The following is a 27,056-nucleotide window of genomic DNA, read 5'->3' on the forward strand; positions in this document are numbered from 1 at the left end:
TTAACAGAAGTGTTGAATTCAGAAAACATTGTTATTAGCAACACCGGTGGCCATAAGGGGAACTGCAGCCAGCAACTTATTGCTCATGCTTATTATCCCAAACAATAAAAGCCAAGTCCCTCATATAAAGATAACTCCATATAGATTTAGTCTAGAAAGTTAAAGAAGATCTAATGTTTTTAGCACCAGTCTAAAAAAATTGCCTAAAATTTGGCCTAAAGCAACCCAACGATTTCTAGAGTTTGTTTCTGATATTTTCCATTTCTGACCCTCTCATTCTGATTTCAACAATCAGTATTACAGTATCAAGAGCAATACCTGGCAATAATGTTTTTTTTTTTCTGATTATTTCTGACCCTGACATAAGTTTTCATACAAATGATATGAATTTGTGTGAATTAGCTACTTGGTTGCTTATTATCCCAAGCAATAGAAGTTAAATTAAAAAATGTCCCTCACATAAACTTAATTCCACACAGATTTAGTCTAGAAAGTTAGGGAAGATCTGTTTTTAGCACCAGTCTAAAAAAATTTGACAAACTGACAACACTGTGTTTTTCTTCTCATATTTTGCATTTCTGGCCCTCTCAGATTTTAACAGATAGTATTACAATATCAACAGCAATAATTGAGAATAATTTTTTTCCTCATATTTTCCATTTTTGCCCACCTCGTGTTGATTTTAACAGTCAGTATTACAATATCAATAGATCTGAACAGCCAGTATTACATCATCAAGAACAATTATTGACAATAATGATCTTTTTTCTGATATTTAACATTTCTGCCCCTCTTTTATCAATTTTAACAATCAGTACTACAATATCAAGAGCAGTAATTGACAAACATTAGTTTTTTTTCCTCATATTTGTAATTTCTGACTCTCTCATATCAGTTTTAACAATCAGTATTAGAGTCTCAAAAGCAATTGATTTTAACAGTCAGTATTACCATATCAAAAACAATAATTGACAAAAGTGTGTTTTTTTTCTCTTATGTATTTAAATTCTGACCCTTTCATGTCGATTTTAACAATCGGTTTTACAATATCTAGAGCAATAATTGACAATAATGATTTTTCCCCTGATATTTTACATTTCTTGCCCTTTCATATTGATTTTAACAACCAATATTACAATATCAAGAGCAATAATTGACCATAAATTATTTTTTCCCCTGATATTTTACACATCTGGCCCTTTCATGTTGATTTTTACAACCAGTATTGCAGTATCAAGAGCAATAATTGACAATAATGTGATTTTTCCTGAAATATTTCTATTTCTGACCCTTTCATATGTTTTCGTACAAAGGAAATTGTATGAATTTGTGTGAATTAGCTACTTGGTTGCTTATTAAACAATACAAGCTAAATGCAGAAATGTAGCAAGTCCCTCACATAAAGACAAGTCAGTTGACATAAAGACAGTTTTGGCCTAGAAAGTTGAGAAACGTCTTGTTTTTTTAAGCGCCATTTTAAAAAATTCACCTAAAAATTGGCAACGTTTTGTAGTTTGTTTCTGATATTTTACATTTCTGGTCCTCTCATATCAATTTTAACAATCAGTATTACAATATCAAGAGCAATAACTGACAATAATGATATTTTTCTGACATTTTTCATTTCTGGCCCTCTCATATCAATTTTAACAGTCATTATTACAATATCAAGAGCAATAATTGACAATAATGCTTTTTTTTCCTGATATTTTTGCATTTCTGACCCTCTCATGTTTTTATACAAATTATATTGGGTGAATTTGTGTGAATTAGCTACTTGTTTGCTTATTATCCCAAACAATAGAAGCGAAATGCTAAAATGTAGCAAGTCCCTCAAATAAAGACAAGTCTACATCGTTTTAGTTGGCGAAAGTTGGGGAATGTCTGTTTTTTTGAGCACAACTCCAAAAAATTTACCCAAAATTAAGTTAAAACAACCCAACATTTTGTAGAGTTTGTTCACACACTGGCAATAAAATGTAAATAATAAGTAGCAGTTCTTATATACTTTCTAGCTCTTTGCATTCAAATGCCTTGGCACGCTCTTGACCTCAATTGAGCAACGTAAATCTGTTTTCATACCTGCATACAAAACCATAATTCTTCTGTATGGCGTTAACTGACAGCTGATGTTTTCTTTCTACTTCACTGATGATAATCAATTCTCAGGTTCAAATGATGAGAGCAGTCAACACAACATCAGAGCAGGATCACCAATCAGCTGTCAGCGCCGCAGTAGACCCTACGATGTGCTTGGTTGCTATGGACACAGGAGGAAAGTGCACCGGTATGACACATGTCAAATCTAGAGCTGCACATCTGACATGCATCGCTAAACGTCAGTATGCTGTCAAATGTTTTTCCCTTACACAGTTAATCTTTTGATTATTTCTTAAAAAGACAGCCCGAACCTTCGCATAAGGCCACGGAAAGATAAGTCAGCTTTGATGTTTGCACTGATCACGGCAAGGTGATTGTATCAGAACGTTTGTTGGGATTAGCAGTAATGAAGAGGATCAACAAGCATGTAATCTCCTCTGTTTTGTAATTCTGCAGCAATGAAACACTTGTCTGGGATTTTGGGTTAAAGAGACAATCTGCCTCATATTAGAGTCAGTTTTGAGCTGATTTTGAGTTGTATTGCTTAAAGGTGATCCCTTTGAAGGCACTATGTGAGTGCTAGTTTTGGGATAGTTCTCTGAAAAATCTACCCACTATGTATGGCATGGATTATAACTTTTTGGTTTACTCAGTGAAAGTCTATGCCAGGGGTGGCCAACCCTGTTCCTGGAGAGCCACCTTCCTGCAGAATTCTGTTGCAACCTATATCAAACACACCTGCCTGTAATTACCACGTGGTGTTCAGGTCCTAATTAATTGGTTCAGGTGTGTTTGATATGGGTAGCAACTGAAATCTGCAGGAAGGTGGCTCTCCAGGAACAGGGTTAGCCACCCCTGGTCTATGCGGTGCAGTATTATTTTGTGATCTGTTTACTTTTATTGTAATAATAAAAACTGCAGGTAGAAGAAGAGAGGAAATACGGATATTATTATATATTTTTGTAATAATTTCTTTAAAATACCTTGAAAAATTATTAATGCAACTATATAAACATATGTAGAGCATTTGTATAGAACAAATGTGTATTTAGAGCTATCAAACTACAATTTTATTAGTCAATTTTGTCAATCAACTAGTAACAATTTCAAGAGCAATGATTGACAAGAAGAATTTTTCCTGATATTTTCCATTTCTGACCCTCATATAGATTTTAACAATCAGTATTACAATTTCAAGATCGATAATTGGCAATAATGGTCTTTTTTTCTGGTATTTTAATTTTAATTTATTTTTCTGGCCCTCTCATATTGATTTTAACAATCAATGTTGCATTGTCTAAAACTGTAATCAACAAGGATCATAATTTTTTTCTGATATTTTATATTTCTGACCCCCCTCGTATTTATTTTAACAATCAGTATCACAGTATCAACAGCAATAATTAACAAAAATGATTTTATTTATGATATCTTGCATTTCCAACCCTGTAATACTGACTTTAACAATGTTTTACAATATCAAGTGCAATAATTGACAATAATGGTCTTTTTTTCTGACATTTTACATTTCTGTCTCTCTCATATAGATTTTAACAATCAGTATTGCAGTGTCAAGAGCAATAATTTAAATGAATAGTCTTTTTTCTCATATTTGACATTTATGGCCCTTTCATATTGATTTTAACAATCTGTATTATCATAAAAAGAGCAATAATTGAAATAATGATATTTGTTATGATATTTTGCATTTCTGGTGCTCTCATATTGGTTTTAACATTCAGTATTACAATATCAAGAGCAATAATTGACAATGATGATTTTTTTTTCTGATATTTTACATTTCTGACCCTTTCATATCAATTTTAACAGTCAGTAATACAATATCGAGAGATTTAAACAATCAGTATTACAATATCAAGAGCAATAGTTGACTGATAATTCTTAGAGTTTACATTTCTGACCCTCTTATAGTCATTGCAGAATTTTCCCTTAATTTCCTGCATCAAATGTCGCCTCTTAATTGAAAACCTCACTTTTGACCTTGTTATGGACTTAATTACTCTTTCCCCCTGATTTCCCAGTCCAACAATTGCTCCTTAATAGAAAAGCAAATAACTGGTCCCACATTGGTGAATATTTACCCAATGATTCCATGAGGGTAAATATTGCCCCTCTGCACAAAAGCTCATTTCTGTAAGTCTATTCTATAACCTGAAACGCCAATGCTTCTCGTAGTCTAATCCAAGAAGTAGGAGGCATAAAACAAATCTCATTTTCCTCTTCGTTGAATCTCGCTGCTAATACTAAGACTTTCTCCAGAAGAAAATAAATATAGAAAATACTAGGAATATTCCTTGCTCTAGTAAACATCATTTGGGAAATATCTGAGAGAGGGCTAATCATTTTGGCTTTAACTGTATTTGATCCTCTCCTTCGTTCTCCGTTGGAAATCTTGTACAGTTGAATTCGCTGGAGGCAGGAGGTGCTGTTTGCCATTGAGGGAAGATTTACAATAATCCCGACGCAATACAACATCAAAAATTGAATCAAACTATTCGCTGGCAAATTCACCGCTGTCAAACTCTGGTCCTACTCATAATTGTTCTTATCGAAGATCAAATGTTTGATCATGAGGGAACACCTCAAAAGGGAAGAAGTCACCTGAGACCTTGCAGCAGGAGCATCGGCTGTGGTGTTTCGAGAGCTTTTGAAAGTTTTTTAAAGCAGGATGATTTCAACACCCTCTCCAAGATCAGTCAAACTTTGAAGTCAGAACGAAGCATAGCATCAACAAGCGCTGTAATCTCCAAATAAAACAGCTGAGGTTGACTGGGGATAAAGCCAGAAGGAATTTCTCAAACGACTCCCAATTGTCAGTCTATGCGCAATGGCAGGGATGCACATCGAAGAAGTAGCTTCTATAGGCTGGAAACAGAGAGATTCAAACTGCGCGAATCCACCTTATGATTCCCTCTCACTTAATGCAAACCACAAAATAAGAATCTCCTCAGCTTTCCGCATCCCTCAAGGGGCTTTTTGTCTTGTAGTAAATTGAGTGAAATGGCAACCACAAATGTTGGGTTTTCCCAACCAATTCAATTAGACCAAGTGACCTTACCGAATCCAAACGTTCAAGCGTTAAGGTCAACAGTGCATCACTTAAGCATTCTCTATTGACAGAGGAAGCCGTAATGTCCAAATGCAATAAAATAGCCCTTTAATTCCAAGTTAACCTGTTGGGTCGGGGTTATTTATTACGAGCCATTTAGCCGAGCGTCTATCACACAGATCATTTGATTCTGCGGTCGCTCATTAATTCGAATGTATAGCATTGTAAGCAAGTCCGACTGCGAATGTGATTATGGCTTGCAGGCAATGCAATAATAGCCCTTTATTTTTATGCTCCATAACACAGAATTATGTGCTGCTCACTGAAATCAGTCGACATCATCTCAGCTCGAGCTGTCTTTTTGTTTCTTATTATTAATGCAAAGGTCAGGGCTGAATTCGGAAAGCGGTGGCACACACACATGCACGCTCAGGCACACACACTGTGGATCTAAGAGTGTGCTGTCGAACTATTTGCTGCAGTGCTGTTGTGAAGCGCAAACACTCGTAAGGCCTGAAGAAGCACAAATCAGAGATGTTGTGCAGACAGTTTTACTGCTGCTGTAAGTCACACACATCAAGCGGGAATCCGGACCACAGCGCACAAGTTGCTAGGCAACACCTTGAGGTCGCTTCCCACAGCTGCTGTCCTGATTAGTTAATTGTGTAAGTAAACACAATGTGGAGTAAAATTCGCCAAAAAAATCAGGGTTAATGCTGCAGTACGAGCATCTGGCATCCACCATCTCCTGGTAATATTTAAACATATAAGATTAAAATTGGAATGCCTTAATTACAGTGCTTAGCATAACTGAGTAACTCCCCATGCTTTTTCCATTTTCCTGGTGAATATATCACCAGCGATCAATTTTTTGTAGACCGCTGAAAACACCCAATATCACCCGAACTCCAATTCTGCCACCGAACTGCACTATTTTTTCCATTGTGCACCTCACTAACACACCAGTTTCCAATCATGTCATAATCACCAGCGATCTAGCCTACAATTCTAGCCTAGAACTACAATTTTGCAACCGAACTGAACTATATTTTCCATCAGGAACTAGCACGCCAGTTTTGGATCATCTGTCACGATCACCAGCAATCTACTCCTTGCAGATCGCTGGAAACACTCACTATTACCCGAGCTACAATTCTGCCACCGAACTGCACTATATTTCCCATCAGCCACCTCACTAACACACCAGTTCCGGATCATCTGTCTTGATCACCAGTGATCTATTCCTTGCAGGTCGCTGGAATTACTCTATATCACCCGAACTACAATTCTGCCACCAAACTGCACTATATTTCCCATAATGCACCTCGCTAACACATCAGTTCCGGATCATGTCATAATCACCAGCGATCTAGTCCTTGCAGATTGCTGGAAACACTCACTAACACCCGAATTTACAATTCTGCCACCGAACTGCACTATATTTCCCATCAGCCACCTCACTAACACACCAGTTCCAGATCATCTGTCATGATCACTAGCGATCTAGCCCTTGCAGATTGCTGGAAACACTCACTAACACTCGAACTACAATTCTGCCACCGAACTGCAATATATTTCCCATCAGCCACCTCACTAACACACCAGTTCCAGATCATCTGTCATGATCAACAGCGATCTAGCCCTTGCAGATTGCTGGAAACACTCACTAACACTCGAACTACAATTCTGCCACCGAACTGCACTATATTTCCCATCACGCACCTCACTAACACACCAGTTCCAGATCATCTGTCATGATCACCAGCGATCTAGCCCTTGCAGATCGCTGGAAACACTCACTATTACCCGAACTACAATTCTGCCACCGAACTGCACTATATTTCCCATCAGCCACCTCACTAACACACCAGTTCCAGATCATCTGTCATAATCACCAGCGATCTATTCCTTGCAGATCGCTGGAAACACTCACTATTACCCGAACTACAATTCTGCCACCGAACTGCACTATATTTCCCATCAGCCACCTCACTAACACACCAGTTCCAGATCATCTGTCATAATCAACAGCGATATATTCCTTGCAGATCGCTGGAAACACTCACTATTACCCGAACTACAATTCTGCCACTGAACTGCACTATATTTCCCATCAGCCACCTCACTAACACACCAGTTCCAGATCATCTGTCATGATCACCAGCGATCTAGCCCTTGCAGATTGCAGGAAACACTCACTAACACTCAAACTACAATTCTGCCACCGAACTGCACTATATTTCCCATCAGCCACCTCACTAACACACCAGTTCCAGATCATCTGTCATAATCACTAGTGATCTATTCCTTGCAGATCACTGGAAACACTCACTATTACCCGAACTACAATTCTGCCACCGAACTGCACTATATTTCCCATCAGCCACCTCACTAACACACCAGTTCCAGATCATCTGTCATGATTACCAGCGATCTAGTCCTTGCAGATTGCTGGAAACACTCACTAACACCCGAACTACAATTCTGCCACCGAACTGCACTATATTTCCCATCAGCCATCAGACATCAGACATGAACAATATTGAGCATATCTGGGGTAAGATCAAGGAGGAGGCATAACTGATGAATCCTAAGGGTCTTGATGAACTCTAGGATTTTTGCAAGAATGCTTCCTTTGCCATTCTAGATGACTTTATTAATAACTTATTGGTGACCCCTGATAAATAAGGGACTAAGCCGAAGGAAAATGAATGATTGAATGAATGATTTTCTGCCACTTTATGTCAATTCGAGAAGAGAGAGAGAGACATAAATATTAGTGAAGCATCCATGAGGCAGAATCTATACTGCTGACCGACATCTGCACATCTTCTCAACAGCTCTCCAGAGATTTGTCTTTTTTATTCCGAATAGTAAAATCCCAAACACTCTCGCTCCACAGATCATTTCATAAAGAGCTTATTATCCGTGTTATTTGAAGCCTGGACACTCCTGTAATTTCACCCGTTAAAGGTCTCGCCTGTGCTTCCCCCGAGGAGCTTCTCCATAGCAACTGTGCTTTTGTTACTCACAGAAATGCAACTCCGTTCACAATGACGGCAAATGAGGGACATTCAGACAGCAAGAAAAAACAAGCAGCATCTTGATATTCTCGCTCCCCAGTTTAACTCCTGAATCACAGCGCGGCGGTATAAGAATAACTAATGGCCAGATGGAGCAAGCGTTGATCATCGCAGTCTGTTCGATCACAAAGACAAAACCCCAATGCTTTCAAGTAGAAATTCATTAATCACACGCAATACAAATGCTGTGGATGTGTTGACGTCTTCACATACCATTTCTTGATTAGATCGCAGCAGGACGACGCTAATGAAAGCCCTGTCTCAAAGTCGCCCGTGTGTGGCAGACATTCCGCCTGCTGTTTCTTTTTGGACGTTATTTATATATTTGCGTTCGCGAGCTCAAGCCTTTCGGTGTTAAATGCGCACATTTGGTTGCTTTGAAGCATGGAGGCAAGACGCTGCAGGCTATAACGCTTTTGAAATGAAACTTTTTTTTTTTATGCACCTGTCCATTCTGAGAGTTTTTGTGGTTCACTGTTAAGGAAACATCCAAAATATGCATTTAATTTTTCTTTTGTTGCACTTTCTCAATTTACGTCTGTAGATTTTTAATACATGTCTTTTAAAGATTTTTTTATTTTTTTTTAGTTTAACAAGACAATACATCCAGCCTGATCTCACGAGAAAACGTAAGTATTTTACGTTTTGCCAGTTTAGTGGCTAATTCGTACGAATTTGTACGAGTTCAGTCGTACGAAATGGTATGATTTTAAAAAGGAGGCGTGGCACCTGACCCCACCCCTAACCCCAACCGTCATTGGGGGATAAGCAAATCGTACTAAATTGTACGAATTAGATCGTACGAATTCATACGAATTAGCCACTAAATGAAAAAGTTACGAATTGCCGTGAGATTGTGTCGATACATCATAGTATACAATACAACAAAGGAAAAATTACAGAGTGTCTTTTTTTCTTATTTTTCCCACTATCCCCTTAAAATAAAATAAATTCAAATGTATAAATTATAAACAAACATATCCTCTAAAAGAAATAATAAGAGCTTTTTATTTCTTTTTTTTTTCTTTTGTGATACCAAGCTTTAAAGTTGTATTCATATCTATATTCTGAATGTTTTTACAGAGGGATATGTTCATGCATAATTTGCAGCGTTACATTAAAAGTAACCTTTTCAAGCAATTTGCAGTCTTACTATTTTAAAAAGATATCACATATTTCACTTGTTTCACATGTTCTTGTAGTGTATTTTCTGTACCGTTTTATTTAAATAAATCAGCTATCAAATACATTTAAACATTGTGTTCAAGCAGAAAAGGCTCTTTTTCTTTGCTAAAACAATGATTGGAAGTGAATGAGATCAGAAGTATTTATTTTAATTTTACAACTCCTAAGCATGATAAACACTCAGCAGCCACTTCATTAGGTACACCTGTCCAACTGCTCGTTAACGCAAATTTGTAATCAGCCAATCACATGGCAGCAACTCAATGCTTTTAGACATGTAGACATGGTCAAGACGATCTGCTGCAGTTCAAACCGAGCACCAGAATGAGGAAGAAAGGTGAAATAAAGGGCATCAAGGTTACCCCTTTTTCCAGAATTAAGATAAGTCTTTCGTGTCCCCAGAATGTTTCTGTAAAGTTTCAGCTCAAACACCCATCAGATTATTTATTATAGCTGTCTGAGGTTTCTGTTTTATAACTAGTAAAAGGTTGTTGCTGTTTTTTTGCACTGCGCCTTTAGGGCTAGTTCTCCCCGCCCACCAAATAAAAATTAATACTTTAATATACTATAGTACTTTTAAAAGTAACTTTACCCAATTTAATTTGCTTGATTATATACATTTCCAAAAAAAATAAAATAAAATAAGGAGATTTCTGAGATTTTCTCTCTGGTTCCTTATAGTATTTCCTAAAAAAAACTCCCAGTATATCCACTGTAAAAACTGCTGACTAATATGGAAAACAGAAGAAATTAGACAATTTTGAACTCGTCTTCGTTAAGTGATCAGATGTTGGTTCTGAACGTGTATGCAAATGAACTCAAATTTCATTAAAACTGCTTCATTTGCATATTTATACCAAACATTTGAGAAAACTTGTCATTCAAAAACATGTTTGAATTTCTAATGCAATCTATGGTCATAACTAGTTAGTTTTTTTACACAACTTACCATGAAGTATCTTATAATAAACAACTGTTTAAACACACTCAGAATCTTGTCACTGGGGCAGTACCTTTTCAAGGAGTGCAACTTTGTACCTTACAAATGCACATGTATCTTTAATGTATGAATTTGTTCACTTTTGGACCCTTAAAGTACTAAGATGTACTCATTCGTTCTGTTTGTGTAATAATATTTATCTTTAAAGCTACAAATATGGGGCTGTGTGGTCCAAAAGTGTGCTATTTGATTAGGTACTGCCCCAGTGACAGGTTTGCATACCATTATTTCTGAGAGTCTAATATGCACCAAATTCCTGATGCAGTTGCAGGACAAAATCAAGCAATTACCCTCACGGTCGCCCTGTTGCAAACTGCAGCATGCCAGTCCTTTGACTTGTGCTGAGTTTGACCTTTGCTACAAAGAAACGAGAGCGAGGACTCGGTAACCTAATTAATAGGAAATGTCACAGCAGTAATTACGACCCCACTATGCGGAGCATCATAGGTGCGACGCCGCTGCGGGGCGGGGGGAAACAGGTGACTTTGAAGACTGTTTGACTGTCCCAGAAAAATGTGGGTATAAGAATACAATATGATTTAGTCAGAGAACGACATGTTGCCATAACCTCTAATATAAGAAAGAATCAGTTCATCCAGGAGAAAGAGCTGTGAAGGAATCATAGTGCACTTAATGGTTGGATTTGAATATATACCTTGCTTTTTCACTCAAGTTATTGAGTTAGTCACTTGCTTTGCCAAATAAAGACAAACAAGTATTGAGAGATCTCCGTCACTAATTACACAATGCTTAAAATCCAACAGTTCAAGTTATAAATGCAAAAATATCTTTGTGTGGGTTTATATTATCTTAGATTCATATCATATCTTATTTTTATCATTAATAATTTAACGTCACATGAGCCTGAGTGCTGTTTTTCTTTTCATATATCATCATGTGATTGCAAATGAAAATGTTATTTATAAAGCAGTTTAAAAGAATAACTTTAAAGTGAGCGAATTACATTTTAGACACAATATTATCTTTTTTATTTTTTTTTTGTCTTTTTTTTTTTACTTTCACTGGTGAAAATTGATCCAAACTAAGTCAGAGGAAAGTATTTGTATCAGGAAAACACTAGGTGCTTTACTTTCTCAGTTAATATGTATCATTTGTATCAATGACTTATTGATTCGTTAGTTTCTTATTTTATTTCTAAATGAGTCACCTGTTATGAACGATTCAGTGAAAAGCTTTTGCTGGTGAAAATTGATCCTAACTAAGGCAGAGCGGAGTATTTATATCAGGAAAACACTAGGTGTTTTGATTCTGAAATAATATGAATCATTTGAATCAACAATTTATTCATCCATTGGCTTCCTATTTCATTTCTAAATGAATCACCTGCTTTGAACGAATCTTATAAATGAACGATTCAGTGAAAAGCTTTCACCGGTGAAAATCGATCCAAACAAAGGCAGAGCGGAGTATTTGTATTAGGAAAATGCTATAGATGCTTTAATTCTCAATTGATTTGAATCATTTGAATTAATGATTAATTGATCCATTGACTTCCTATTTCATTTCTAAATGAATCACCTGTTTTGAACAAATCTTATAAACGAATGATTCAGTGAAAAGCTTTCACTGGTGAAAATGATCCAAACAAAGGCAGAGCGGAGTGTTTGTATCAGGAAAACACTAGGCGCTTTAATTCTCAATTAATATGAATCATTTGAATCAGCGATTCATTAATTTATTGGCTTTTTATTTAGTTTCTGAATGAATCATCTATTTTCAATTAATCATATGAATGAATGATTCAGTGAAAAGCTTTCACCAGTGAAAATTGATCCAAACAAAGGCAGAGCAGAGTATTTGTATCAGGAAAACACTAGGTGCTTTGGTTCTGAATTAATATGAATCATTCGAATCAACGATTCATTGATCCATTGCCTTCTTATTTAATTTCTAAATAAATCCCCTGTTTTGAACAAATATGAACGATTCAGTTAAAACCTTTTTAATCATTTTCAAGAGTTCACTCTTAGCTGATGATTGATTATAAAGCTTGTTTGGCATGCTGAGAGAGAAGTACAATATAACAAACAAACAAGACTTTCTCCAGAAAATATATATATATATATATATATATATATATATATATATATATATATATATATATATATATATATATATATATATATATATATATATTATTGGAAATAAAGTGGAAAATTCCTTGCTCTGTTAATCATCATTTGAAAAATATTTGAAACAAATCACAGGAGGGCAAATAATTTTGACTTCAACTGTGTATAAAATAGCCATTTTATTTAGTTTGAGCCCTTGCCTTTCACATTGGTGTGCGTATTTCATATGATGTGATGTTTTGCGGAAACATGTCAAAGCAGAAAGCAAACACGGGCAACATGACCTTGAATCGAGAATGATTCAGACATGAAATGAACATGGAGTTCATTTACCGCTTGATTTATTACAGCGCGTCTGTAGTTAAAACACCATGCGAGACTGGCAGATCTCTCACTAGTTAGGTTTTATAACCGCTTGTATTTGTTTTTATGCTCTTCTGTTCCCTTAGAAGCGTTGAAACATTGATGGAGCGGGAGACGGCTTGTTTATTTAGATCAGCGATGGACGGACAGACTCCAGCAAAGACAGATGGGCAGATGTGGCTTCACAGCAGTATGTTCATTTTGTTCTATATTTCAGTTGAAATGAGCTTTTCATGTGTGTGTGTGTGTGTGTGTGTGTGTGTGTTTTTTTTTCTCTCCATCTCATTTCTGAAAGTCTGAGCTTCACATCTGCTGTGGGAGCTGGAGAATATTCTGAATATTTTCACTAAAGTTCTGCTCCTCACCTTCAGGCTTTGAGAAACACACACAATGCTTACTTTAAAGTAAATTTCACCTAAATTACCACATAAAAAGCACGGCTGAAATGAAATGGTGTTTATATTGTGACATCTTTTAATCATTTAATCATTTTTACATTTTTTATCATTGGTATAATAAATTTGTGGAGCCAGAATAGTTGTATAAATAGCTATTTATTTGTGTGGTTGGTTGGTTGGCTGGATAGTTAGTGGGATAGTTAGTTAGCAGTTTCATTTATATTATAGTTACTTGTGTATATTACAGTATATTTTCATACACATGTAAGAAATTGTAAGGTTATTTATTTATGTAAGTATGTATGTATGTTTGTATGTATGTATTTATTTGGTTAGTTAATTAGCTACTTCGATAGTTGCATAGTTAGTTGAATGGTTGGTTGGTTGGTTGGTTGTATGGTTGGTTGCATAGTTGCATAGTTAGTTGGATGGTTAGTTGGATAGTTAGTAGTGTCATGTATATTTCCATATAGCTAAACAATATTTATTGATTTGTTTAGTTAGTTAGTCAGTCAGTTAGTTAGTTAGCTGGTTAGTTTGTTGGTTGGTTGGTTGGTTTATTATTTACTTATTTATATTGTATTTGTTTATTTTAGTTAGTTAGTTAGTAGTTTCATGTATATTTTCATATACGTCTAAAACATTTATTTATGTTTTAATTTTTTTATTCATTCATTCATTTATTCATTCATTTGTTCATTTAATTATTTATTCATTTATTTATTCATTCGTTCATTCATTTAATTATTTATTTATTCATTCATTCATTCATTCGTTCAATCATGTATTTATTTATTTATTCATTTATTCATTTATTCATTCATTCATTCATTCGTTCAATCAATCATTCATTCATTTATTTATTTATTTATTTAATAGTTTCATGTATATTTTCCTATACATCTAAAATAGTTAGTTATTTATTTTTTATTTATTTATTTATTTATTTATTTATTTATGTTAGTTTCATGTATATTTTCATATATTCATTCATTCATTTTCGCCACAGCGGAATGAACCGCCAACTTATCCAGCTTATTTTTTTTACGCAGCGGATGCCCTTCCAGCTGCAACCCATCACTGGGAAACATCCATACACACTCATACTCTACGGATAATTTATCTTACTCAACTCACCTATACCACATGTCTTTGGACTGTGGGGGAAACCGAAGTACCCGGAAGTAACCCACCCGAACACGGGGAGAACATGCAAACTCCACACAGAAATGCCAACTGACCCAGCGACCTTCTTGCTGTGAGGCGAATGTGCTACCCACTGTGCAACCGCGTCACCTATTTTTATATACATGTGAGATATTTATTTATTTATTTAGTTAGTAAGTTCTCCTGCTAACCTTCAAGCTTTGAGAATCACACACACACACACACACACACACACACACACACACACACACACAATGCTTACTTTAAATTAAATACCACCTAAATTACTTTATAAAAAGCACAAAATAAGTTGAAGCCAAAATGAAATGGTGTTTCGTAATCCACACACATTTCCTAAAGATGATGTGTGCAGGGAAAGGTTAATGTGATTTACTTTTTCTTTGACCATTCTTTCATCAAAGCTGCATGGCTAACAAAGCGTAGAGGTGGACGCATGTACGCAAATTAGCTAAGCGGATATTTGAGTAAACAGTTCTGTGCTTTTATATCAGGAGTTTGGGCCAGAAACCATTCCCGACTTCAGCTTTAGAAACAGCCCATTTCACCTTTTGAAGGGACATTTTGCTCTGGAAAGAGGGACGATTGTAGCCATAATCCTGCACTGACCTTTTGTTCATACTTTGTCTCTATCTATAATTTCTTTTTTTTTTTTTTGCACACTGTGCTGGAGTTGCTGTTGGATGAGGGGGGCTGTAGAGTTCATATGCGGTAAATAAGTTACGTAAACAACTGAACTGAGCAATAAAAGGAATAGAGAAATGGTTGGTTTTATATGCAGTGGTATGATTGTTAGACACTGAGTGAGCACATGCTTTTGATTTGAAATGCTTCAGTAGTTTTAAAGAGGATTAAGCTTAGCTAACACAATAAATTAATTAGGACTGCATGCCGAAAAGATATTATAAATGCATTATAGATACTCTATGCATATACTGCTCTGCCTTTATACACATGCACACTAACACACATATGTACATACACTATACTGTATATATACAGCTGAAGTCAGATTTATTAGCCTTCCTGAATTATTAGCCCCGCAGCTGATTTTTCCCCCAAGGGAAAAATAAAGGATATTATATTATATTATATTATATTATATTATATTATATTATATTATATTATATTATATTATATTATATTATATTATATTATATTATATTATATTATATCATTTTATTATGGGTTTACATCATATATTATAATTATATGGCTTTACATCATAATTTATATTGTAATATATTTAATCATTTAGAAATTGCGTAATTTAGTTTATTTATTTATTTATTTATTTATTTATTTATTCATCCATTTATTTAATTATTTATTTGTTTATTTATTTATTCATCCATTTATTTATTTATTCCTTCTTCATTGTTTTATTTATATGTTGATTTTATTTTTTGTTTGTTTATTTATCCATTTATTTATTCATCAATTTATTTATTTATTTAATTGTTTGTTTGATTATTTATTTATTTATTCATCCTTTTTTTGTTTTAGGTATTTGTTTATTTTATTTGTTTATGTTTTATTAATTTATTTAGTTGTTTGTTTATTTATCCATTTGTTTATTTGTCCCTTTATTTATTTATTTATTTATTTATTTATTTATTTATTTATTTATTTATTTATTCATTCATCCATTCATTCATTCGTTTGTTTGCTTGCTTGCTTGCTTGCTTGCTTGCTTGTTTGTTTGTTTATTTACCCATTTATTTATTTGTTTGTTTATTCAACTATTCATTCATCCATTTTTGTTTACTTATTTATTTGTTTATTCCTTCATTTATTTATTTATCCATTTATTTATTTTTTATTTACTTACTTATTGTATTATGTAGAAAAAATATATATTTTCCTGGGACATTGTAAAAAGTGATTACTTTAAAAGGTGAGTAAACCTATTGCCTTAAAAACAACAAGCTCAATTTATGTAAAAATAAATAAATAAATAAATTTCTGTGGTAACTTAAGAGTTCACTTAATTATGCACAAAGCTTATTTACTTAATAATCTGAAGGCAATCGCCTTTTCAAATAATCACTTTTTATGATGACACATTTTATTTATTTATTATTTATTCATTTATTTATTTAGTGAACTCTTCCTTTAAGCAATTTTATTTTAACATTGTGCTACAAATGCTTTGAGCTTAGTTCAACTAGTGTCTCAGCCTTTTACTGTCTCTTTAATATTCTCTATTCCAACACTTAGTTTTTTTTTTTCTCTGCAGGCAGTTCAGCTTGTTTTAACTCTGTTTGACTTGCATTCTAGTTTGCCATTTCACTCCAAATACCGTTTTCCTCTGCAGCAAAACAACTGCAAACGGCAGGCAGAACAAACTGTCCAAATTCCGGCCAAGCTCAGCTGGAGGACTTTCCTGTTACCCGTGATGCTTTAGGTTACTGCTGACTGACAGATGCTGAATGCTGGCAGAGTTTCAGTCAGATGGATTAGCATTAAGGACATTGAAACCTCTGATTAATATTGAAGCCTCAGCAAACTTCTGTATGACATGATGACACTCTATATGCTAAAAATACTAAAATTATGCTTAAAGTGTAAGTAGATACAAAAATATTGAGCAAAAATAAAATTAATAGTATCTAGCTGAAATATACTTCAGTAAAAGATAAAAACAACAAATTTAAATTGTGCTTGAGTATTTAAAGAGTAAACGTGGGTTGTTGTAGCTTAATGTCAGGTCCAACAGTTTAGGTTAAAAAGTGTCATTTAAATTAGCCCAACTTTAGGTTTGTCCATATTTAATCCAACATTGTGTTGCAAACAGTGTATGATAAAGTTACTTTTAAAAGTAATATATTCCAGCTATTTTACATATTTTATATATATAGTTTTATACATAGTATATTTTATTTTTGTTGGCTTTTTAAAGAAAGTATTGTGAAAGTGTGTGCTGGTTGTTTGTTTGTTTGGTCGGTCGGTCGTTCGGTTTATATTACAGCAAGCTGAAGGCTCTGATTTTTCCTTTTATTTTCCTGGTTCTTAAATCAAGCAAATGGATGAGTCAAAGGTGCAACAGACGGGCCAATGCAAACCGACAACTCTGTTGCTAACGACAGCCGACTCTGTCACTCTTGAAGATGAAGTGGATTTTAATTAGCATTAGGATGATTGTGCTGATTATGACATGGGTGAGAAAAACACTTGCCTTTTGTTTTGCTGTAGCAGAAACAACAATAATGATCAAACAGTTATGGCTTGACCCCGTAAAATCTGACTAATTCATGCTACAGTACATAATGTGAAGACCATTTTTAATAACTTGACTTCTAGTTGATCGTTTGGTAATAGAAGTGGCTTATATGAAAGACAAAGGCCTATAGATTACGCTTATTTTACCAAAATAAAATATGATCATGCCTTGATTTATAATGATTTAATTAATACAGTAAGGTCTGACTTCGCTTAGACAAAAGTCTTGTCACTTAACAGAAATAATGTACAGTATAGAGTGGTGCAGTGTAAACAGAATAAATATTGTGTATGACTCCCCTGAGCTTGGAGGATTGCATCCACACATCTCTGCAATGACTCAAATCACTTATTAATAAAGTCATCTGAAATGGCAAAGAAAGCGTTCCTGCAGGACTCCCAGAGTTCATCAAGATTCTTTGAATTCATCTTCAGTGCCTCCACCTTCATCTTACCTGGACATTCTCAATAATGATTATGTCTGGTGACTGGGCTGAGCAATCCTGGAGCACCTTGACTCTCTTTGCTTTTAGGAGCTTTGATGTGGAGGCTGAAGCATGAGAAGGAGCGCTATCCTGCTAAAGAATTTGCCCTCTCCTGTGGTTTGTAATGTAATGGGCAGCAAAAATGTCTTGATGCCTCCTCGGGCTGTTGATGTTTCCATCCACTTTGCAGATCTCTCGCACACCCCCATACTAAATGTAACCCCAAACTATGATTTTTTTCTTCACCAAACTTGACTGATTTCTGTGAGAATCTTGGGTCCATGCAGGTTCCAGTAGGTCTTCTGCAGTATTTGTGATGATTGGGATGCAGTTCAACAGATGATTCATCTGTTCTTCTGCCACTTTTCCAAATAATCAACTTGAAGTTATTATTTGTTGCTCTTACAACAAAGATTGACAACAAGACTTTTGTCAGGTAGTTTTTCATGCATGTACTGATTTTAATTTAGACCATTCTTTATTTAAAGCAAAATTATGGTCATTTTAATGTGTTCCTTATCCAGACAGCAGTTACTGTTTTTTTTTTTTTTTTTCGGTCTATTTTTAATTACTTTTTGCTTTCTACTGTACTTAATTAGTTCTGTGGTGTGACAAATTAATTTCAACTAATTATCTGTAGTACAAAAAGCCCACAATGGACCTTCAATTAACATAAGGTCAGCAAAAGCACAAATAATAATTACAAATTTAAATAGGACGGGTTCAGGTAAAATCTGCCACTTTTTGCTAGTCATTATCACGAAAAGTCTGAAAGTTTGCCAATTTTCTTAAATCCATTTTAATGATTAGACTTTTTAATGGTTTAAATGAATTGGACTGTCACATAAAGCTTGTGTGGATTTTAATTGCATGATTATAAATGTCAACAATTTTATAGTCATTACAATGTTTCTACAGTGAATGAATGCCTAAATGCAGATTTGTACACATAAACCAGTCTACAATACTTTGAAATCTCAGTAAGAAACAAGGCACTGTTGGTTTTATATTTTAGGGCCCTATCATACCCCCAGTGCAAGATGTGTTTGGTGTGATTTGCTGCTATTTTCAGACCAGCGCAACCCTAATTTTCCCGTTTTGCACCACGTTGTTTAAATAGTAAACCCCTTTGCGCCGCTTTGTGGACTCATGGGTGTTCCGGTCTAGAAAGGAGATGTGTAATGGTGCATTGTTAATGTGTTGCTATTCTGGTTAACTGAATTACACTGTGCCACTTACCAACTAAAAGCAGGTCTAAAGTCCAGCGTAGAGCGCGTTAGTTTTGTGCGTACTGTATGCAGGTCCAAAATGCGTACACATACACACAGGATGTACAGCAATACACAAATATCTTTACATATCAAAATAATTAGATTAAAATATTACACAAATTATTAATTTCTACATAAATATAAAAACCACTGCGTCCATGCCTTCATCATCTCGGGGAAAGATTATTTTATTTAATTAAAATAATAATAATTACTTTATAATTATTATCATTAAATAATAATCATTTTATTTTATGACAATTTGCTTTTGTATATTTTTTTTTTATTTGTAGTATTATTTATTATATGCATATTTATTTTTGTTTTTATAAAAATAAGTTTAGATTTGTCCACCTGTTGGTTTTTGAAGATGTATGCATCACTATATGGCGTACCTGCCAACACCGTTTTACCCGGGAGTCTCCCCTATTTCCAGCCTGATCTCTCGAGAAAACGTAAGTATTTTACATTTTGACAGTTTACTGGCAAATTCGTACGAATTTGTACGAGTTCAGTTGTACGAAAATGTACGATTTTAAAAAGGAGGCGTGGCACCCAACCCCAACCGTCATTGGGTGATGAGCAAATCATACTAAATTGTACAAATTAGATCATACAAATTCATACGAATTAGCCACTAAATCAAACAGTTACAAATTGACGAGAGATTGCGTTGATATTTCAGACACATCTCCCGTTTTAGTCTGTCTCCCGGAAAACTCCCTGACTATCTGTCTTCAGTTCTCCCTGCCCCACCCCCCACCCCCCACCTCCAAGGCAGGTATGCCATATGGGCCTCAAGAATGGGAAGTGTGTTTTAATATAACAGTTGACTCTGCGGACAGCCACCAAGCAGATGAGCAGCGCATCTGGTGTGCGATCCCTTTCAGTTTTTGACCACACTTCGTTATTATTAATCCTTTATTTGTTTGCTGGAAAGTAGGACTGAATTCAGAAAGTTTTGAAACATCTTTGCTCTTAAAAAAACTAAATTAAATATGTAAACTAATGGATGTCTTCAGTGGAGTGCTTTCAACACCGTTTCCTCATTCACAAATGTAAAGGAGAAAAGTAAAGATTAAAAGTAAAGAGAAAGTAAAGAGACTGAATGGAGGAGGCTCATTCTTTATCCTCGTGCTGCAAATGCTCTGTTTAACTGTCTTCTCGCTTGTGAAGCGTTCAGTTTTTCAACGTACAAAGTCCGCTATATAAATAGCAAATGCGCCATGCGCAACACAACTGACTCTTAATGAGAATGGCATATGACTCTGATTGGTGTAATGCATGTTATGCTCAAAACTCATTAAGACAGGGGTGTCCAAACTCGGTCCTGGAGGGCCGGTGTCCTGCAAAGTTTAGTTCCAACCCCAGACACACCTGAGCTAGCTAATCAAGGTCTTACTAAACTTACTAGAAACAACCTTGCAGGTGTGTTGAGGCAAGTTTGAGCTAAAATCTGAAGGACACCGGCCTTCCAGAACGGAGTTTGGACATCACTGCATTAAGAGAATAAGTTCAACCCTGTTAGACCATGCACCAGGGTGCAAAACGTATTTTTCCCGTCGTTAAAATAGCAAAAGTGGATTTGGACACAGCCTTAATACTTTTGTACCATGTGCTTTAGATTTTGCACCTAGATTGGTCAAATAGAGCCTTTAGTGTCAAGCTCTAAATTTTAAGCCTCACATGTTTGTGTCAACTCTAAATGTCAGTCAGTCCTCATTTAAAATGCAGGTCCACACTCCCCCTTAATCTAACTGAGAAATTAAACAGTGTTTACTTTGGCTTAAAAACTAACTTAGTCATTTTTTTTGTTCCCATTCATTAGTGATAGCAATTTCCTTTGTGCAGATGAGAGAAAGCGAGAGCGGGAATTGATTAAGTTCTGCATTAAAAATGAAAAATGTGTGAAAAGAAGGTCAGCGTGTGACTTTTACCCACTGCGAAGGGCTTTTAAAACTCTCTACTGTATGATTTTGTGCATATACACACCATCAGGAATCTGAAATCGTGATTTATTTGATGAGCATGATGAACAAAATATTCCTGTCACTGGGCATCCATCATTATAATGCATATTTAAGTTTATTGGCTGCGAAAAAAAACTTAAATGAATCATATCTCTATTTCAAGAGATACACCAAACAAGTCCCTGCAGAATGAATTATATCTTTATCCTACAGCACCAGATGTTGCATAAGCAAAAACACACACATACGCACACACACTGGCATCTGTAGATAGACATGAGGAGAAAACATCATGGGAATTTGGCAGATTTAGTGCTCTGCTTTTATTACATTTCCCTGCTATATTTTAATCATATTCAGCTATTAAAGTTTAAAGGGACAGTTCCCCCAATAATGGACATTTGTTGATATTTTACTCATTATCCATGATCGAACATTAGTATTTGCATCGATGAGTTGTTTACTGGAGACTTACACTGACCGGATTATTTGACTTAGTGAATCCTTATCTGGAGTCTCGCTCTGACTGAATCATTTGAATAAGTGAATTGTTTACTGGTGTTTCTCTCAGACATAATTTTTCGAATCAGTGTACACTCACTCTGATTGAATCATTTGAATCAAAGAGTTGTTTACTGGAGACTCATTCTGAGCAGGTCTTTTGTGTCAGTGAATCATTAACTGCTGACTCGCTCTGATCAGATATTTAGAATCAGTGAATCCTTAACTGTAAACTTAGTCGAATTTAATGATTTGAATCAGAATAATTTGAATGTTTACCTTGGTTTGTGCTGATTTGTGCTGGCTGGATTCATTTCATCAGCTAGATCAATTCAATTAGTGAATTGTTTGCTGTTGTTCTAATTGAATAATTTGAATCAGGTCATTTTTAACTGAAGGCTTGCTTATCGGCAGAATTTGTATCAGCTGGATCAATTGAATCAGTAAAGCATTACCTGTACAATCACTCTGACTGACTCATTTGAATCAGCAAGTTGTTTACTGAAGACTCACTTTGACCGGATCATTTGATCTGGAGTCTCGATCGGATTGATCTTCTGAGTGAATCCTTTAAATCAGTGAATTTTTAACTGGTCACTTGCTTTGGCCGAATTAATTGGATCAGCTGGATCAACTGAATCAGTAAAGCGTTTACTAGAGGCTCGCTCTAACTGGATCATTTGAAGCAGTGAGTTGTTTACTGGAGACTTGCTCTGACTGGACCATTTGAATCAGTTAGTTGTTTTTGTGCAAACTTTGTCTGACTGGATCATTTGAACCAGTGAATCAGTAGTGATAGACTGACTGTGACCAGACCTTTAAAATCAGTGAATTGTTAACTTAAGACTCACTCTGATTAAATTATTTGAATCAGTAAGTTGTTTACTTGGGACTCACTCTGCCTGGATCTTTTGAATCAGTGAATCATTTGCTGTACACTCACTCTGACTGGATCATTTAAATCAGTGAATCATTAGCTGTACACTCACACTGACTGGATCATTTGAATCAGTGAATCATTAGTGATAGACTCACTGTGACCGGATCTTTAACATCAGTGATTCATGAACTGTAAACTCGCTCTGATTGAATTATTTGAATCTGTATGTTGTTTACTGGAAACTCGCTCTGACAAAATTACTTGACTCAGTGAATCATTATCTGGACACTTCCTCTGACAATATCAATTGAATAAGTGAATCTTTAACTGCTGACTCTCTCTAACCAAATTATTAGAATCAGTGAACCGTTAACTGGAATCTTGTTCTGATTGAATCATTTGAATTACTGAGTTATTTACTGCGGATTCACTCTGACTGAAACATTTGAATCTGTGAATTTTTTGCTGCAGACTCATTGTGACCGGATCTTTAGAATCTGTGAATCTTTAGCTTTTTTAATCATTATTTTTTCCTTTGTGTCCTGTAGTAAAATGAAGAAATCAGTCATCTACATTAGTACATCTGATCTACATCACTTGGAAACCTTCCCTTTAACCGGACTAAAGCAGCACGCACACATATGAGTGATCTGTCACATGGTGTGATATCTTTCACTGAGGTTAATTCCCTCAAGGCCTCAGAGATATGGTGGCATTTGTCCAGTCTCCTTTCAGGAATGACCAATCATTTCCTGTTGTGGCAGGCATTCAGATGAATATGATCTTGTGTTTGCTGATATGTCATCCGCTCTAACCGAGTCAAAGTAATTATAGTTCTCCAGGGAATGTGAAGTTTCATCAGTGGGACTCTTGATGTGCTGTGGAGATGCTCCCTGCATTTAGAAGCTGAAAAAAAACCCAGAAACAAGATAAACAAAGAGTGTAGCTGTACTGTACAATTGTTGCACAAAGTCAAATATTTTAGGATCAGAAGTCAAATGGACGGACGGACATATAGATGGATGTTTGGTTGTTGGATAGATAGATAGATAGATAGATAGATAGATAGATAGATAGATAGATAGATAGATAGATAGATAGATAGATAGATAGATAGATAGATAGATAGATAGATAGATAGATAGATAGATAGATAGATAGATGGATGGATGGATGGATGGATGGATGGATGGATGGATGGATGGATGGATGGATGGACAGACGGACATATAGATGGATGTTTGGTTGTTGGTTAGATAGATAGATAGATAGATAGATAGATAGATAGATAGATAGATAGATAGATAGATAGATAGATAGAAGGATAGATAGATAGATAGATAGATAGATAGATAGATAGATAGATAGATAGATAGATAGATAGATAGATAGATAGATAGATAGATGGATGGATGGATGGATGGATGGATGGATGGATGGATGGATGGATGGATGGATGGATGGACAGACGGACATATAGATGGATGTTTGGTTGTTGGTTAGATAGATAGATAGATAGATAGATAGATAGATAGATAGATAGATAGATAGATAGATAGATAGATAGATAGATAGATAGATAGATAGATAGATAGATAGATGGACGGACGGACGGACGGACGGACGGACGGACGGACGGACGGACGGACGGACGGACGGACGGACGGATGGACGGACGGACGGACATATAGATGGATGTTTGGTTGTTGGTTAGCTAGATAGATCCCCACCCACACTCCTCAGTGCTACCAAGCCGAGCAATCACAGAGCTTGTGTGACGCATTGTTGCAACGGGATCCCGGGACTGATCATGACGCAAAGATGACGATCACTGACAGAGATTGGGCTGTGGGAAATAAAGGGTTAAAGTTAATTTTCAAACCAACACCACAGTATTGCCAACCTAGTGCTGTGTTTGTTCCTGTCATTATTCTGATTTTTGATACAATAGCCTACGCTGCAGCGTGGGATTCGCCGGCCGTTTGCTGTTGAAGGAGCAGCAGAGACTTTGGCACTTTGTCAGTAACTTTTACAGTTCATATGGACCAGTTTCTTCTCACTCTAGATCTTAACATGTAAATGTAATTAACCCTCTCAGGCTAAAATTAGGTTTTAGAAACAGGAAAAATATGATATTTGGGGAAAATTATCATATGGGGTAGTACAATAGAATTCTGACATTTTTTTTAGAGAGACATTTACATGCAAGGCGTTCTGGGATGTTGCAGATTTGCAACATTGGCCCAGTGTGGTAATTAGACACTGACGACTGCATATGAACAATAACTTTTTATATACAACTTTTCAAACAATGTAACAAATTGCTTTTCTGTGGCAGAACAACAACAAAAACAGTATGGCATCCAAATCCAATATCTCCAATCCTCATTGAGTAGGTCATGTTTCCAAGTCACTTTGTCATGTGGTACTCCAAGAAACAGTTTTTGTCTTTTGTGTCATCTGGTGTGCAAGTGTGGAAACTGTTTGTTGCTAATGCTCAACCAAGTCCTGCAGTGGTACTTCTGAGTAAAAAAAAAAAAACTCATAAAATATGTATCTGGAGTTATAAGGTAGTTATTTTTTAACTGTTGCAAATCTGCAACGCCTGCCTTGAGAGGGTTAACAGTGTTGCCTTGTTTTGTAAAATATGTATTTAATTGAGTGTTATAAGTTGTAATCGACCCGTGCGGCTTATAATCAAATATCAATAATAGATCAGTGCTTCTACAGTATCTCTCAGGTTAAATCTGTATGGGGCTGTTCACATATCGTGTCCAAAACTATGTTGAAAACAAGGCGTGTGCTTCTTCCTTTACTGATTTTAAATGCGTTTCTGAACTGATGATCCTCCGCCGATTGCCTTTGCAACGGCCACCATCAGCTTGTCCTCGCACACGCAGCGCGTTCAATTTTCAAGATTAGCTTTGCGCTGAGGGGTTTGGGAACAAATGAATCGCTGAATGATTCATATGATCTTTGGTATAATTAGGTGAAAATAACTACTTTTTAGACGATGAAAGTATTTTCTGATCTTGAATGATTATCAGCATGTTGTTGGAGACCCCTAAAAACCAAAATATGACCTTTTTTTAATGCAAAATGTGGCTCTTTAAATTTAAGATAATTAAGATAATTATTAATTAATTAATTATAGATAACTAATTTAGATAACTCAATTCCTTCATGTTGTTCTAGCACAAATTGATTGTGTGGAAACCAACACTTTCATAAGGTTAGGGTTAACAAAATATTTAGAAAGGAACATGAAAAAAAAAATAATTTAAATCAACTTTTGGTCAAATATAGACAAGCCCAAAAGCTGTCTCTGAAATATAATTCATAAAATGAATCCTACATTTGGGTTTTTCTCCATTTTTGACACAAAGTTGGATTAAAGCAACCAAGTAAGTTCGAAAGTGGCATCTCATCTGAAAAGACTGGCTTTAAAACGCTAAGCCCTCACAGCGCAGCGCTCTAAATCCCGCCATTAACGTCTGTGGATAAAGGTAACAATGATTCACGCTGAAGCCGATAGCGTCAAATGGCAGCATTCGTCATTGGTGGCAGTTCGCTGTCAGCGCAGGTGATTCATTACGCTTAGCTTATTTTAATTAGCTTTTCTGCCACGCAGCTAATTGGCGGTCGGGATTGTAAGCAGAAACGAGCTGGTGGCTGGAGGCGAGGTGTTAAGACGACTAGAGCGCTTATATCAAATCCGATTTAAGTAATAAGCATTTTCCAAAGGCCAACTGGCTATCAGCGCCGGCTACATGTCATGTGACCTTTTTAAAAGTGTGTGTGTGTGGAAATGTTGCAGCAAGCCAATAAAGCCAACAATGTTCTAGCTCTCCGCTCCTGTTCGCCTCTTGCATGAATTCAGATGAGATGCTGTGTTTTTGCTTTTATTGTGAGAAGAAAGCAATATCAGATCAGACGCTTCTGACAGCTTCAGGAAGGCGAGTTATTTGTGAGCGTCTTATCAGCAGCTGTGGCAGCAGACGTATGGCGTGACTTTATCTGTGACAGAGGAAAGCAACGCGCACAAACAGACGCATGACGGAGGAGGGTCTCGCACCCTTCAGACTTCAGTGCATCAAACGCGTCTGCATACGCCGCACATATGCCGCATATACAGATGAATTATTAGCCCTCATGATTTATTAGCCCCCCCGTATTTTTTCCCTATTTCTTTTTATCAGAGAGAAGATTTTTATTCCAAGACATTTCTGGGCATATTGAGTCGCTATACA

At 35.7% G+C, this 27,056-nt stretch overlaps 1 long non-coding RNA gene across 1 annotated transcript in view; it reads left to right on the forward strand.

The window, feature by feature from the left end:
• LOC147844617 (uncharacterized) overlaps positions 1 to 27,056 on the forward strand; it is a 341,112-nt gene that overhangs the window by 301,478 nt on the left and 12,578 nt on the right. Inside the window, exons 18-19 of the long non-coding RNA XR_015942227.1 lie at positions 2,170 to 2,287; positions 12,981 to 13,084. This is a non-coding gene — a long non-coding RNA (uncharacterized LOC147844617). The remainder of the gene's footprint in view (positions 1 to 2,169; positions 2,288 to 12,980; positions 13,085 to 27,056) is intronic.

This window comes from Danio rerio, chromosome 4, assembly GCF_052040795.2.
Source record: "Danio rerio strain M-AB ecotype USA chromosome 4, GRCz13ab, whole genome shotgun sequence".
Lineage (NCBI taxonomy): Eukaryota > Metazoa > Chordata > Actinopteri > Cypriniformes > Danionidae > Danio > Danio rerio.